The 16,166-nt window shown below is 40.0% G+C and overlaps 1 protein-coding gene across 10 annotated transcripts in view; it reads right to left on the bottom strand.

Annotated features, from left to right (window-relative positions):
• SLC23A2 (solute carrier family 23 member 2) overlaps positions 1 to 16,166 on the bottom strand; it is a 116,466-nt gene that overhangs the window by 81,331 nt on the left and 18,969 nt on the right. For 5 of the 10 annotated variants that reach the window (XM_039525018.1, XM_039525013.1, XM_039525014.1 and 2 more), the window contains 2 exons: positions 7,053 to 7,129; positions 5,846 to 5,915 (listed from right to left, as the gene is read on the bottom strand). The exons of 2 other annotated variants lie outside the window; for them this stretch is intronic. The gene's annotated coding sequence lies outside the window, so the exon portion shown is untranslated. Of the gene's footprint in view, positions 1 to 5,845; positions 5,929 to 7,052; positions 7,130 to 16,166 lie in introns of all 10 variants that reach the window. 3 more of the 10 variants (XM_039525020.1, XM_039525015.1, XM_039525022.1) reach the window with 2 other exon arrangements.

Here is a 16,166-nt window from a genome sequence, read left to right as displayed (position 1 = left end):
TATATTTTAAAGAAGCCTTATTGAGGGTGCAGGAACAAACCATCCTGATGTGCAGAAAGAACAGCAAAAATGGCAGGCGACCAGCTCAGCTTAAGAGTGAAATCTTCGGTGAAAGTCAACACAAACAGGAAGCTTACAAAAAGTGGAAACTTGGACAGATGACTAGGGAGGAGTATAAAAAACATTGCTTGAGCATGCAGGGGTGTAATCAGAACGGCCAAGGCACAATTGGAGTTGCAGCCAGCAAGGGATATGAAGAGTAACAAAGGATTTCTACAGGTATGTTAGCAACAAGGTGGTGGTCAGGAAAAGTGTGGGACCCTTACTGAATGGGGGAGGCAACCTAGTGACAGAGGATGTGTAAAAAGCTGAAGTACTCACTCAATGCTTTTTTTGCCTCCGTCTTCACAGACAAGGTCAGCTCCCAGACTGCTGCACTGGACATCACAGTAGAGGGAAGAGGTGAGCAGTCCTCAGTGGTGAAAGAACAGGTTAAGGACTATTTAGACAAATTGGATATACACAAGTCCATGGGGCCAGATGCAATGCATTCAACGGTGCTGATGGAGTTGGCTGATGTGATTCCAGAGCCATAGACTTTGAAAACTCTTGGTGATTGCGGGAGGTCCCAGACGATTGGGAAAAAAAATATAGTGCCCATCTTTTAAAAAAAAGGGAAGAAGGAGAATCTGGCTAACTACAGACTGGTCAGTCTCACCTCTGTCCCCGGAAAAATCATGGAGAAGGTCCTCAAGGAATCCCTTTTGAAGCACTTAGAGAGGAAAGTGATCAAGAACAGTCAACAGGGATTCACCAAGAGCAAGTCATGCCTGACCAACCTGATTGCCTTCTATGATGAGATAACTGTCTCTGTGGATATGGGGGAAATGGTGGATGTGATATACCTTGACTTTAGCAAAGCTTTTGATACGGTCTCCCACAGTACTCTTGCCAGCAAGTTAAAGAAGTATGAATTGGATAGACTATAAGGTGGATAGAAAGCTGGCTAGATCGTCAGACTCAATGGGTAGCGATCAACGGTTCAATGTCCAGTTGGCAGCCAGTATCAAGCGGAGTGCCCCAGCAGTCGGTCCTGGGGCCAGTTTTGTTCAACAGCTTTAATAATGATCTGGATGATGGGATGGATTGCACCCTCAGCAAGTTCGCGGATGACACTAAGCTGTGTGGAAAGGTAGATATGCTGGAGAGTAGGGATAGGGTCCAGAGTGATGTAGACAAATTGGAGGATTGGGCCAAAAGAAATCTGATGAGGTTCAACAAGGACAAGTGCAGAGTCCTGCACTTAGGATGGAAGAATCCCATGCACCGCTACAGACTGGGGACCAACTGTCTAAGCAGCAGTTCTGCAGAAAAGGACCTGAGGATTACAGTGGACGAGAAGCTGGGTAGGAGTCAGCAATTGCCCTTGTTTCCAAGAAGGCTAACGGCATATTAGGCTGTATAAGTAGGTACATTGCCAGCAGATCGAGGGACATGATCATTCCCCTCTATTCGACATTGGTGAGGCCTCATCTGGAACACTGTGTCCAGTTTTGGGGCCCACACTACAAAATGGATGTGGAAAAATTGGAAAGAGTCCAGCAAAGGGCAACAAAAATTATTAGGGGGCTGGAGCACATGACCTATGAGGAGAGGCTGAGGGAACTGGGATTGTTTAGTCTGCAGAAGAGAAGAATGAGGAGGGATTTGATAGCTGCTTTCAACTACCTGAAAGGGGGTTCCAAAGATTATGGATCTAGACTGTTCTCAGTGATACCTGATGACAGAACAAGGAGTAATGGTCTCAAGTTGCACTGGGGGAGGTTTAGGGTTGGATATTAAGAAAAACTTTTTCACTAGGAGGGTGGTGAAGCACTGGAATGGGTTATCTAGGGAGGTGGTGGAATCCCCTTCCTTAGAGGTTTTTAAGGTCAAGCTTGACAAAGTCCAGGCTGGGATGATTTAGTTGGGAATTGGTCCTGCTTTGAGCAGGGGGGTGGACTAGACAATCCCCGGAGGTCTTTTCCAACCGCAATCTTCTATGATTCCGGTTGAATCATCACTGGCTCTGGTGGTCTATTACAGTCCAATTTTTAAGTTCTCAGCCATTTTGACTTTATGAAATTACACCCATGCAGCGTACAGCCACCATAAGGTGTGTACCTATACCATGCCAAGAGTCCTAGACCACTATGACATCAGAGGTCATGCAAAATACAAAATGATGAGGTCTAAATTAGCTGTTATCACTCAAGAACAAAAGATTTTGGAGTCATCGTGGATAGTTCTCTGAAAACATCCATTTAATATGCAGCAGCAGTCAAAAAATCCTAACAAAACGTTAGGAACCACTAGGAAAGGGACAGATAAGAGACAAAATAGCATAATGTCACTATATAAATCCATGGTACACCCACAGTTTAACTACTGTGTGCAGTTCTGGTCACCTCATCTCAAAAATGATAAATTAGCATTGGAAAAAGTACAAAGATCAGCAACAAAAATGATTAAAGGTATGGAACAGCTTCCATATGAAAAACGATTAAAAAGGCTGGGACTGTTCAGCTTGGAAAAGAGGGGGGATATGATAGAGGTCTATAAACTCATTACTAGAATGGAGACAGTGAATAAAAAGTGTTATTTACCCCTTCTCAATTGGAAAGAGTCCAGCGGAAGGCAACAAAAATGATTAGGGGGCTGGAGCACATGAGCCAGCGATCATAAGACATGAACCAGCAATCACATGATGAAATTAATAGGTAAGTAGGTTTAAATCAAACATAAGGAAGTACTTTGTCACACAATGCAGAGCCAACATGTGGCATTCGTTGCCGGGATACTGTGAAGGCCAAAAGTATAACTGGGTTCAAAAAATAATTAGGTAAGTTAATGGAGGATAGGTCCAACACAGTGGCTATTAGCCAAGATGGTCAGGGATGTGACCACATATTTTGGGTGTCCCAAAACCTCGGACTGCAAGAAGATCGGACTGGATGCCTAGGGATGAGTCACTCGATAAACTGAGATGTTCTGTTCCCTCCCTTTGAATCATCTGGCCCAGCCACTGTCGGAATACAAAATGCTGGACTAGATCACTCTACCACTAATTTATATGCAACAATTTTGTTAGTTGTACGAGGGAGACTTGCATAGATGCTGGATTAACTGGCTCATATGCCCATCTACCAACCACACAAATCAATATAAAACTCTCAACACAACTACTCCTTCCCAGATACAACCATGCACACAAATACCACAACCAGCTTACACAATAATTCCAAATACATATAGCCTTGACTACTGCACACACCCCTCATTCGCCACCAGCACAAATCCACACAACTCTTCCAGCACAATACAACCCACATACAAAATCAACACAATCACCCATAGAACCAGCAAACAGAATAACCCCAAACAATGTTTCTGATCCCTAGAATGTCTGAGTCAATGTGAAGCAATGGAAACAGCTACCAATATGACTGAGAGCTCTTTTTGTATCATGAGGTTCAAAGATCACTGCAATTCATAGTCCGTTACTGACCAATTTTTAAGTTCTCAACCATTTTTGGCTCCGACCTTTTTTTTTAAACCAATATGACTTCACCAAACAGATCCCTGTGACTGCACAGGCTTTCAGCAACTAGTATGTCTTTGTAATTCATCTGCTATGCTTGGGCATATCTACACAGGGATGCTCAGGAAAATTAAGCTCAATTAACTGAAGAAGGTGTGAATTGAAAGCATATTGAAACATTGTGTGGACTCTCACGGTGAGAAGTAATATGGACTCAGTTCCCTTTAAACTCAGCCTGAGAGTCCACACGGCTTTAATGTACTTTAAATTCACAACATCAATTATTTTGGCTTAACTTTCCTGCATGTTGCTGTGTAGACACGCCATTCAGGTATATACCACTATTTATACTGAGAACGAAGATAATCGGTATTTTCTGGACACACTTGACCCTATAATTTTCCTCTGATCCTGTATTTTTTCCTGTTGGTGATCATTCTTGCTACATCATCCTTGATTGGTTTAATCTCCTGTGGAGCACAGTACATACTAAGTTCATATACAAATAAAAAATGAACAAGTAAGATGCTTCCAATATAGGCTGAAACAACAGATTTGAAAAGGAATGTGATAATAAAAATTAGGGGATCAGTGTTTCAGATTTTGTGCTTTTTAGCTTAACAGCATTAAAAAATGTAAAATGAATTCTGGGAATAATGTCCAGAGCAAATTTGAGAAAGACATTACATTTGCAGTTTTCATTATGAAACAGAACACCATTTTGAGTTCTTACTCTGCACCATGTAGCCAGACACATGTTAAAATGAATGCAATCCATGTCCATTTCTGGCAGAAATCACGTCAATTTTAAAACATTATATTATTTCTCCTCTATGTTGCATGTGTCATTACTGAAATGACTGTACTTTTAAATGTTATCTCCTGTCAATCAATGTTTAGGTCTTCATGTCAGAACCCAAATAACTTTTTAAAATATGTATCACATGGCAGTGTATACCTTGCCCAGGAATGATTACATTCATTTATTTTATTCTGGTGCAGAATTAGTAATAACCTCTGAAATTTCAAGGCAGTTTTAATCTGGATATACTATTTTTCCTCCAGAAAAATTCATGCAATTGACACCAACGGGTCTTTTTGGTCCTCATGTATTGCATGTTTATTTGTGAATTGAAAAATGTTGATATCCTCATAGACACTATAGTTTATTAAATCCTATTCACCTGCTCATGAAGACTCCTGACAGCATGCGGAGTAAACATTATTTGTTTAACCTTTCATTAAACTGCCATGCAGAAATATAGGGTAAGCTATCTTTATCCATAAGCCCAGACTCATTTTCATTTCTAGTATCAGAGGGGTAGCCGTGTTAGTCTGGATCTGTAAAAGCAGCAAAGAGTCTTGTGGCACCTTATAGACTAACAGATGTTTTGGAGCATGAGCTTTTGTGGGTGAATTCGTCTTGCATCCGACGAAGTGGGTATTCACCCACGAAAGCTCATGCTCCAAAACATCTGTTAGTCTATAAGATGCCACAAGACTCTTTGCTGCTTTCATTTCTAGCTTAAATCAAGTCTTTGGTCAGAGAGAATCTCCTTGTTGGAAGAGCATATTTAATACTCCTCTGAACTGCAAAAGCTAGAGCACTCGGTCCCCTTCTAAACTACATTACCTTAAAGTCAACATGAGACTAATCAACCCAAGAGTGAGTGTCTACTTTTGGTTAGGTACTTTGCACAAAAAACTCATGACTGATAACAACTATCCTTTCTAGCTTTGTAAAGTATTTGAGAAATGTGAATCTTCCATTTATTGTTCTGAAATAGCCAACATTGTTCAAAGAAAACCCAACAGCAACAATTTTTTTCCTCCCCAAATTACCTGCTATAAACACTTCAGAGTTTTCAATTACTGTAAAGCTCCATTCTTAACTGAATGATTTCCACGTGCACAGGTTTTTTCTCTTATTTCAAGGATTTTTTTAAATTTAAGTCTGTAGGCAAATATATTGCCACAGATGACTTTACAAATTAAGAATGGCTTAAGCATTTCTTCCTAGCTCTCTTTACAGCAGTCACAAATCTGTTTTCTACAGTAAGCAAATAAAACTGGTTAAAGTCCTCACATCCAAATGACATGTTTTGAATGTTAGTTTGTAAAATCAGAAGAATTTTTCATATGGTTTATAGTCATTTACATATTATATTATTTATGTCTACTTAATTATAAACTGGACATTTAATATCTAAACTTAAGCAGCCGAGTTCTTCCTTTTACAACTTCAATTCAAAGAAAATATCTTACCTTCAGAAATCTGTACTAATCTCTACAGAGCCTCTCAACCAACTGTCCTCTCCAAAGTTTCTTGCGTTTTCTACACAGAGGAACTGAAGGCTGTGAGTAACATTCTACTAAAATGCAGACATAATGAAGGTTTTTTATAATCTAGATGGGCTCGTTATATTGTGTAACTATTTTATCCAATCAGAATCACTATTTACATTATACAACAGCTAAAAATACAGGAAGACACCACATGGTCACAAGCTGTTACTACATGCCTCTGACATAACAGAAAATGTAAGTAAATGCACAAGAAGTCGCTTTATGAGTAATAGCATAATGCATACAAATAAAATTAAACCAATGGCCTGGAGGTGGTTTAGACATGATAAACTGTTGTATACATGCTGGAATATTATAGGCAGAAAATCCAGTGGAACACAGTCAAAATCCTCAAACTGCATAGGACAACTATTTAAATGTCTGATTTTATAAAAGCTATAATCATGCCGGTGCACACTCCCCACCCATCCCACCCCCGTTTCCAGTATTAACTATTGTTAATATTGATGTTATTATACTGTTAGTTACATGGTTTATAGAACAAAACACTGGAGAACACACACACACAGTATACAAAGAAAGGGGGAGACATGAACACGTTACGTGACTGCTATGAAAATATTTGTTTAGCTATTACTTAAATCAATAAAAAACTAATGAACTCAAATCTTGTCTGACAGCACAAAATTTAGTCAGTGAAAATCCATGCAAGACCTATAAGGCGAAGTATATATTGTGGTTCATTCATCTTACAGATAGGCTCAGTAAAATTAGGTCCTTATTTTAAAAGATACTTTAAAAATTGTTTCTTTATTGTAGTTTACTCAATGTCCTATGTATATTAACAGTTTTCATTTCTACAGAAAATGTAATCCAAAGATGCAAGTCCTTTCCAAAGACAGGTATGCATTATACATTTTAACAGATGGAGGAACTCAGGCCAAGTAAATGGCTAGCCGAAAGTTACAAAGTATGTCAAATACAGAACCCTGAAATACTACCTTCAAATTTCTATCTGAAACTATACTGCAAACTAGGCAGCCACATTATGTAAGTTCTGCAGCTTAGCTTTATAAACCAGTTTAATCACAAATATCATCAACAAACATTACAACAAAAAAGGCAAAATATTGGAACACAACATGACTTTACACTGAATGCTTACCTTTGCTAAAGCTGTTGGTGGCTAAAGACTGGCTTTCTCCTATTCCTTCTTAGTAAACAACAAGTAAAAGCTTCTCTCTATAAAAGTGAAATAGGAACGATTAGCCTTATCTCAGATGCTGAGCATTCACATATTTAACTGTGGTGAATTGGAGCAACAGGTACTCAACATCTCCAGAAAATAAGTTTTGTTGGCTTTCTGTTAAAAACAGCTTTAAAATTGCCAACCATTTGCACTGCTCACAAATTGAAGAGAGCTAGATGGCACTATTGCTTTGTTTTTCAGCTCTTAAAAAACTGGGTTCAAAAACTTCTTTAAATCGCAAGTGGAAATCAATACTACACACTAGTCAGTCTCTCACCAGCACCGAAATGGTGGGAACCATTGTAAATCTGCCCTGAGCTGTGTCTGCAGTGTTGTAGCCATGTTGGTCGCAGGATATTAGGATATATCTACACCAGCACTTTCGTTGGCAGAACTTTTGTCCGTCAGGAATGTGGGGGGAAAAAAAACACATTGCTGAATGACAAAAGGTGTGGACAGTGCTATGTCAGTGGAAGATGCTCTCCCGCTGACATAGCTACCGCTGGTCATTGGGGGTGGTCTAATTATGCCAACGGGAGAGCTCTCTCCCGTCAGCATGGAGTAGCTACATGGGAGACCTTACATTGGTGTAGCTGTATCAGTACAGCTGTGCCACTGTATGGTCTGTAGTGTAGACATAGCCCTGAGACAATGTGGGTGAAGTAATAACTTGTATTGGTCAACTTCTATTGGTGAAAGAGACAAGCTTTGGAGCTCTCCTTCAGGTGTGGGAAAGGTTATGTAACTCGGAATGTTACAGTTAAATACAAGGTGGGACAAATCGTTTACCATAAGGTGTCAACATGTTGTAAGAGACCATTCAAGGTGAAGTGAGCAGTTAACACCTCTGCAGTTGTAGGACAAAGGAGGTTTACTGGGTTACAGATTGTTGTAATGAGCCATAAATCCAGTCTCTTTATTCGATCCATGATTTTGTGTCTAGCAAAGCTATGAATTTAAACTCCTAGGCTCATCTTTTCATAGAACAGAAGGCCTGGAAATGACTGATGTGTACATTTGTGCACTAGGAACTGTAATAAGACCACTGAAGAAGCAACAAAGAATCCTGTGGCACCTTATAGACTAAGGCTATGGCTACACTTAAACTTCAAAGCGCTGCCACGGCAGCGCTTTGAAGCGCTAAGTGTAGTCAAAGCGCCAGCGCTGGGAGAAAACTCTCCCAGCGCTGTCCGTACTCCACCTCCCTGTGGGGAATAACGGACAGCGCTGGGAGCGCGGCTCCCAGCGCTGGGGCTTTGACTACACTGGCGCTTTGTAGCGCCGCAATTTGCAGCGCTGCAGAGGGTGTGTTTTCACACCCTGCTGCAGCGCTGCAAATTTGTAAGTGTAGCCAAGCCCCTAACAGACGTTTTGCAAAACGTCTGTTAGTCTATAAGGTGCCACAGGATTCTTTGTTGCTTCTACAGAACCAGACTAACACAGCTACCCCTCTGATACTTAAGACCACTGAAGTATCAATTAGCTGGTGAATTATTTCCACATACACAAAAACACACATCTGCTTTCTGTGGAATGGCAGTGCACATGAGGCTGCAGAAACCCTATTTTCAGATTTCCATAGCCTGGAATGAAAGCTGAACTTTATCGAACTCAGACATATAATAATCACAGTAATACTTCTACCGGTCTGCTTCTACACCTATCGTATCTTACTTTTCAAGGTTTTCTACTAGCTCCAAAGTTGTGTTCTGCATATTGCTTGTACACCAGATGATGCAGTTGACATTAGTCTGGTGTAGATAACATCATATACGATGAAATAAAAATAATACCACCAGATTTTATATAGTGCTCATCATCCATACATGGCCACATGCTTTACAAAAGAGTGCGGTATCATTTATCCCCATTTTAAAAAAGAGGAAACTTAGGCACAGAATGGTGAAAGCCAGCCAGCCAGAGGCAGAGCTGGAAACTGAAACCACATTTCCTGAATCCTAGTCTAATACTCTAGCCACTGGACCACACTGCCTAGAATTGGATCAATCAGCACATGTCCATGGCTTGGTCTTTTCTGGGTTTATATGCCATGTTGCATAGTGAGAAAAGTGTACAGGGGAACCAGAGGCTGATTTATTTATCCCATTTACCTTTGGGAGATTGCCCCTAGGATTCTGCTTTAAAGGGAAGAGTAAATCCAAGCTAGTTAAGTCCTGTGCAACAATTTTGGAAAGAAAAGCAAATTATCACGGTGACCCTCCATAGCTGATCATTTTTGTTTATGAAGTTTATTTGTTTGATTAATTTTCAATTCTTAAAATAAACCTACAGGAGTTACAGTTGCAAGGAAGAGAGATGGTATTTTCGAAGGGGTTGTCTACACTGGCACTTTACAGCGCTTCAACTTTCTTGCTCAGGGGTGTGAAAAAAAACACACCCCTGAGTGCTGCAAGTTTCAGCGCTGTAAAGTGTCAGTGTAGACAGTGCACCAGCACTGGCAGCTATTCCCCACGTGGAAGTGGGTTTTTTACAACGCTGGGAGAGCTCTCTCCGAGCACTGGTGCTGCGACTAAACAGCTGCGTTGCTAGTAAAGGCATGCCCTAAGAGTTGGATTACTTCAGTTACAACATTGTTACTTTTCCCCTCCAAATACGTAATTTATATATATTTGTGTGTGTCTGTGTCTGTGTACATATGTACACACACATATACATACGCCATTAGTTTCTCTGTCCACTTACAAAGCAGAGGCATTCAGTCAAAGGATAAACAAATATTGCAAAATATTCTATTCAGATACCAATATCTGCTATTAGACATATACTGGTCAAAATATCTGGAAATTTACTGAGCGCCTACCCTAACTTAAGACAGGTGCATTTCACATGTTCAATGAGAAATGTGGCCCTACTGCTCAATAATTGTTCCTGCACAAACACTACATTTCAAGAGTAAGGACAAATCTCTTTTTCCTCCCCCCTAATCTATCACAGTCCCCAGAAAAATTGTTACTTTTTATTTAGGTGCAGCATGACAATACATTTGCATGTGCCTTTTATCTAGGTGTGAAATGCCAATTAATTGCATGATTATGAATGCCAAGAAAGCAGGATAACATGGCCCAATGCATGCCAACTCTTCCCAATCAAATCACTCTTTTTGATCTTTCATACATCTGTTATCTTGTAACACAAGACTGAATAAGAAAGTGATTCCAGTGCTATTACAAAACTTATCTTCAAAATCTGTTTTAAAAGACCAGAAGCGTCACATTTGTTAGCTAATGTTCAAATGCTTGAGGCTGCCCTTATTAGAGCAGGATTTTTCAACTTAGTAGTAGGTCCCTTGGCAAGGAAATCATACAGGGGACACATCTGATTCATCAAGGCAAGATGAGTCTCTCTAGCATGTATCTAATTTAACAGTGTTCTTCTCAAAACAGGGTCACAATGGAAGGCTTGAAGTTTCTTCCAACCATCAAATTATATAGCATATCCATATATGAACATCCTCCCTTTGAAGCCCTCCTAAAACAACCAGAGGACAAGCAAAGCAATTGTACAAGAAAGTAGCTTTACATACAGTATTAACAGAATAAATAGACCTAAATCTCATCACTATTTAAAGAGCTGAAAAACAAACAAATTTTATCTTGCAGACATTTATAAATGTTTAGAGATTTCAGATTTTAACTGCAGGTACAGTAAAGCACAGCCTTCGGTGATAAAATGTACTCTAAATTCACAGAAATTACTACAAGACCTTGAAAGCCAGTATCATCTTGCTTACAAAAGCATTTAAGATACATCCCTTTAATATGAAAGCACTTAGGGCTCCTACACTTAATACTTTGTAAATTACATACAGAGGCTACATCTGACTAGTGAAATCGTTCTGAAATCCTGCCATTTGACTTCAATGCATGATCCTCGAGTAACATGTTTGCTCCTTACAAAACCCTACTAGTTAAAATCTAGGTCTTTCCGCTGTAACAGAAAGGATGTACACTGCTATCCTATCATAGTGACATAACTGGGATTTCATTTTCTGGTTTGAAAGCGTACTGTTAATGCCTGACTTTTTATTTTTAGCCTAAATCTGATTACAGGCCATATTACTATGGAACATTTCTTAGAACTTTTCCTGCATCTGTATGTTTTTACATATTAAAATCAAACGATAAAATACTCAGTTAAAAAAAATAGTCAAGAGGGAGTTATATTTTTAAATATATGTTCATTACTCAAGAAGAAAGCACATTGAATACACTGTGATTTCCAGGACCAAGTGTCAGAGATCACTTTCAAATATTTGAAAAAAGTTTCCCTTCCATATACAGGCCCATGAGCTTTGTGGGCACAGATGTAACTGTTCCTTCATAAAATATAGTAAGATGGCAGCCAGTGATCTACTGTTCTTTTTATTAGGTCAGGAATCTTTGACATTGATCACATACTTTTTACTGGATCTCCATTTACATTCACAAATCATTCTTAATGGTGGATCAACCACCTTAGATTATCTTTACAACTAAACTTGGATTGGCACAACAGTAAACATATGGTTCAATGTTCAGTAAGGGTTAACTTGATGTTCATTTCAATGCTGACTTTAATTAACTATTACATTCAAAGCAGCAAAGAGTCTTGTGGCACCTTATAGACTAACAGACATTTTGGAGCATGAGCTTTCATGGGTATTCACCCACGAAAGCTCATGCTCCAAAACGTCTGTTAGTCTATAAGGTGCCACAAGACTCTTTGCTGCTTTTACAGATCCAGACTAACATGGCTACCCCTCTGATACTATTACATTCAAGTTTCAGGGAGCACCTGGGTTTCTTGCTACAGAAGATTGTCAATACTTCTTTCTGCCACACACACTAAAACATGCACAGCCACAACTCAAAGAAACAACTTGCATTGCACCAGACCTCATACCTACTGCTGAGTATCTAATCTGCTATTAAGCAAGGTGACCAAGTACTCTCCAACTATACCTGATGTCTGCCTGTATCTTGGACCCTTCACATGGCCTTGGCTACACTTGCAAATTTGCAGCGCTGCAGCAGGGTGTGAAAACACACCCTCTCCAGCGCTGCAAATTGCAGCGGTGCAAAGAGCCAGTGTGGTCAAAGCCCCAGCGCTGGGAGCGTGGCTCCGAGCGCTGTACGTTATTCCCCACAGGGAGGTGGAGTACGGACAGCGCTGGGAGAGCTCTCTCCCAGCGCTGGCGCTTTGACTACACTTAGAGCTTCAAAGCGCTGCCGCGGCAGCGCTTTGAAGTGCAAGTGTAGCCAAAACAGGTGATTGTCACTGGGAAAAGAGTGGCAGCAGAGCAAAGGAAGAGAGACATTTTCATAGATTGTAAGGCCAAAAAGGACCATTGTGATCATCTAGTGCGATTTACTGCATAATACAGGCCATAGTATTTCCCTGAATTAATTCCTGTTTGAACTACAGCCCATCTTTTTTTTTTTTTTTGGGGGGGGGGGGGGGGGGGAGAAACCAATATTTATTTTATAATTTCCAGTGGTGGAGAAACCACCACAAACCTTGGAGACAACGAGGAGACAAGAAGTGTATCGTGGGGAGAGATGAAAGGGGAGAAAAAAACCCACAAAATTATTCCATCAAGGTAGAATCCCTTGTTAGAGATGAAGTACATCTAGAAAACTTTATTTTGGCATCAGGAAGAGTCAGAGGTGATAAGGGAAGGCTGACTCAGATGACCTACAGAAAAGAAAAACACATACAGAGCCCTTAAAGATCTAATACCTATGTTTCACCACTAGTGGGGGAAAACTACTATTGATGACTTTTATATATAAAATTCTGTTTCACTAAAAGGCAATACACAATATAATTTTAATGATTCTGAGAGTCACAATATCCTGAAGTTAGCAGAATGCACTATTGCCTATAGTAGGGCCCTTCATTTTTGGTTTTTATTTTATTTAAAATTACCCAGGAAATTATCAGTATTTATTACTACAACAAAACAGGTGAAAATCAGTGCAAAACATATTAATTTTTCTGGATAAATATCAGGGTTTATTTTGGTGGACGGAAGGACAGGAGAAAAAAGCATTCAGTACATTAATGCTCTGATTAACAGAATTCAGTGTGGTTTGATGCAGAACTAAAACAGAACTCAAAACACAATTTCTCCTCTGAGTTTAAGAAAACAATAGATCGCTAATCCCCAAATAAAACTTTTCATTTGAATAAGCAGTTTATTGTTGTAGACTTAGTACTATTAGCCTATAAATATTTACATTTAATAATTGGGCCACACCATTTGCAGCACATACAGTCAACTTCATCATTTTCGCCTCTTTTTTTTTTTTTTAAACTCTCATACTTCCTTGTGTTCTCAACAGGGCTTCAGGGGGCCTGGAGCAAAGCAGGGAGCTGCGGTGCTTTTACTCACCCCGCGGCAGTCCAGGTCTTCGGTGGCATTTCGGGGGATCCTTCAGTCGCTCCACGTCTTTGGCAGCAATGAAGGGTCCCCCGCCGCCGAAATGCCGTCAAAGACCCGGACCGCCTCCAGGCCAGGCTCATGGGGCCCCTGTGGGACCCGGCGCAAATTGCCCCACTTCCCCTCCCCCCTCCCTTGGGCGGCCCTGGTTCTGAAACGTATTATGATATAGATTTTCATTTTCTTCCCATTTTAATGTGTCAAATCTTTAAACCATTATCTGCTAACAGCTTGAATGGGTACATGGTGGGCATGATATTCATCAGTACATTCAGATGCAGAGGCACTTCAGACTTGCTTGCATGTCTGTTTGTTTATTGTGTGTATCATGTAGACTAACACAGTCTTAGTTCCACAGGCCTCTTTGCATATACACACAGACTAATGTATTACAGTATTGTAATACATATATCGTATGCAATGTGTTGTATTTTCCTAATAAAATAAGTTGTTTTTATATATTTGAATGATACAAAAGCAGGGTGAAAATCAGGAAAAAAAGGAATACTTTTTGTAAAACCCGGGATTTTTTCAGTAAAAATCGGTTTAAACTGAAAACTAAGGGGCTTACAAGTACCAGTCTAGTCCAGTGATGAAAAGGGGTGATAGCAAGGGAGGGTGTGCTGGTGGATGAATAAGCTAGTGAGAACCTAGGCACCCCAGCTCCCATACAAGTGCCTTTAATAAAGGAGTCCATAGCCACCTCAAGGAGGCAGCAACTTTTGGACACATCTTTTAACTCAGGTTGTTTTTTAAATAGACCTGAATTGAGTTTTCCTCTCCTTAAACAACTAAAACCAATATGTTTTCCAGCCTAGTTCTTTTTTTCTTTGTTTGACATTTCAAAGGATGTCACAATAGCCATTTCAAAGGCTCTGGCACAAACTAGAGAAGGGACAAGATTGAACACTGCAGATCCCAATGTGAGAGGACCCTCCAGGGTGAAGAGCAATTGCCCCAAACAATCTACTTGGATCTCTTAGTAAGCTTAGTATAAACTACTGCATTTTTTGTGCATCAGGGTTTGCTTTTGTTTTTTATGCTTGCACTACTCTGAGAAATATTTACTTTCCTTTGCTCATAAACATTTTATTCACAGATACTAGTGTCAAAGGAGGTTGCATTGCTTATCTCCTGTTTGCTGTTGCCACTGACTTCATTACGAGAAAGTGTAGATGGAGTCAACAAAGGCATCCATGGCTTAACAAAAGTACACTAAAACATCTAAGTTTTGCTGGTAAGCTTATAAGCATGTGATTGCTTGAAAGAGCTGTGGAGTAGCTTGTAGCTAAGGGTAATAACAATAGCCTCTGAAGGGAAAGCAAAGTGCAGAGTAGGCCTGGCTTGCTGGGGAACTCAGTGTAGACAGGGAACTGTGCAGCCTGGAAAAACCCAAGTCAGGAAGGTCTGCGTGCAAGAGAGGTGACAGTTAGGGATCTGGGAACCTACAGTGGCTGCCCTTGCTAAACCATGGAAGGGGTATACAGGCACAGTGGCCTTCAACTGTGACATCTACTACAAGGAATTACAGGGAAGGACCAGGAACTGAAAAAATTCCAAGAAGGAAGCAATTCAGAAAGGTTTAACAGCCATCAGCAGTACTGAGGATAATAAAACTTTCTATTTCAAAAGGGCTTAGATTTTAAGAGCATATGGAAAGTCCAGTGAAATTAGTGGCATAAATTTTATTTCACTAATGTTATCCATTCAACACTCACTATTCTGTCATGCATTACAGAGGGCATCTGCCAGCAATCTACCAAAACAAACTGATATACTGGTATACTGTGGTATACTGTGTTATGCCAGTGACACAGAGCCGAGGCAAGTCTCACAGCTGCCCACAGGAACAATGAAGGTCTCAGACAGTTCTACCAGAATGCGTACTAACACCTGAAATGCCACGTCTTTACTGACAACCTCTAGCATATTAGGGATTAATTCATGTTTATTAAGGGCTTTGAAAATCTAAACCCCATTTTCCAAGAGGTGGTGATAACAACCATAAATTGCACTGCCACGTTCTTCCAAATGATCACACAGGCCTGTTTTAAAAACGACGTCCAAGTGGAAACCAAGTTTGCCCTCCAGCATTAAACTATGGCTTTCAAAGAACCCAAACTGTTAAGTCTGTTTGTGCGTTTTACTCCAGTGACAGTTCTTATATGGAGTTTCTGAAAGCAAGATTAGAATCTGAAAGCAAATTAACATGCTAATTTCAAACTGTCTCAATTGCAGAGAAAAGGGGATGGTTATGTCAGAAGATGACTTTTTAATGCAAATGTTTGCAATAAATACATTGATAAATCTCTTTCCACAGGTTCACCACAGAAAAGCAGCTTGTGTTAGACAACAAGGAAAGTCTCCAGAAAACATTAAAAACAGAACAAGAAACAGGATTTACCTGAGTTATGTTAGTTTTACTACTGGCAACTAATCATGAGGACAAACCCAGTGATTTACAGTCACTAACTTGACATGGAGTATCTTAACTATTTTTTTAGGGGCTAGATCAGCAAAGGAGACTTAGATTAAGCATTTTAACACCTAACTTTTAAGGTGCCCTACTGCCTAGTGAGATTTACAAC

The sequence above is a fragment of the Mauremys reevesii genome, linkage group 2 (genome assembly GCF_016161935.1).
Source record: "Mauremys reevesii isolate NIE-2019 linkage group 2, ASM1616193v1, whole genome shotgun sequence".
Lineage (NCBI taxonomy): Eukaryota > Metazoa > Chordata > Testudines > Geoemydidae > Mauremys > Mauremys reevesii.
This window is presented reverse-complemented; position numbering and strand designations above follow the sequence as displayed.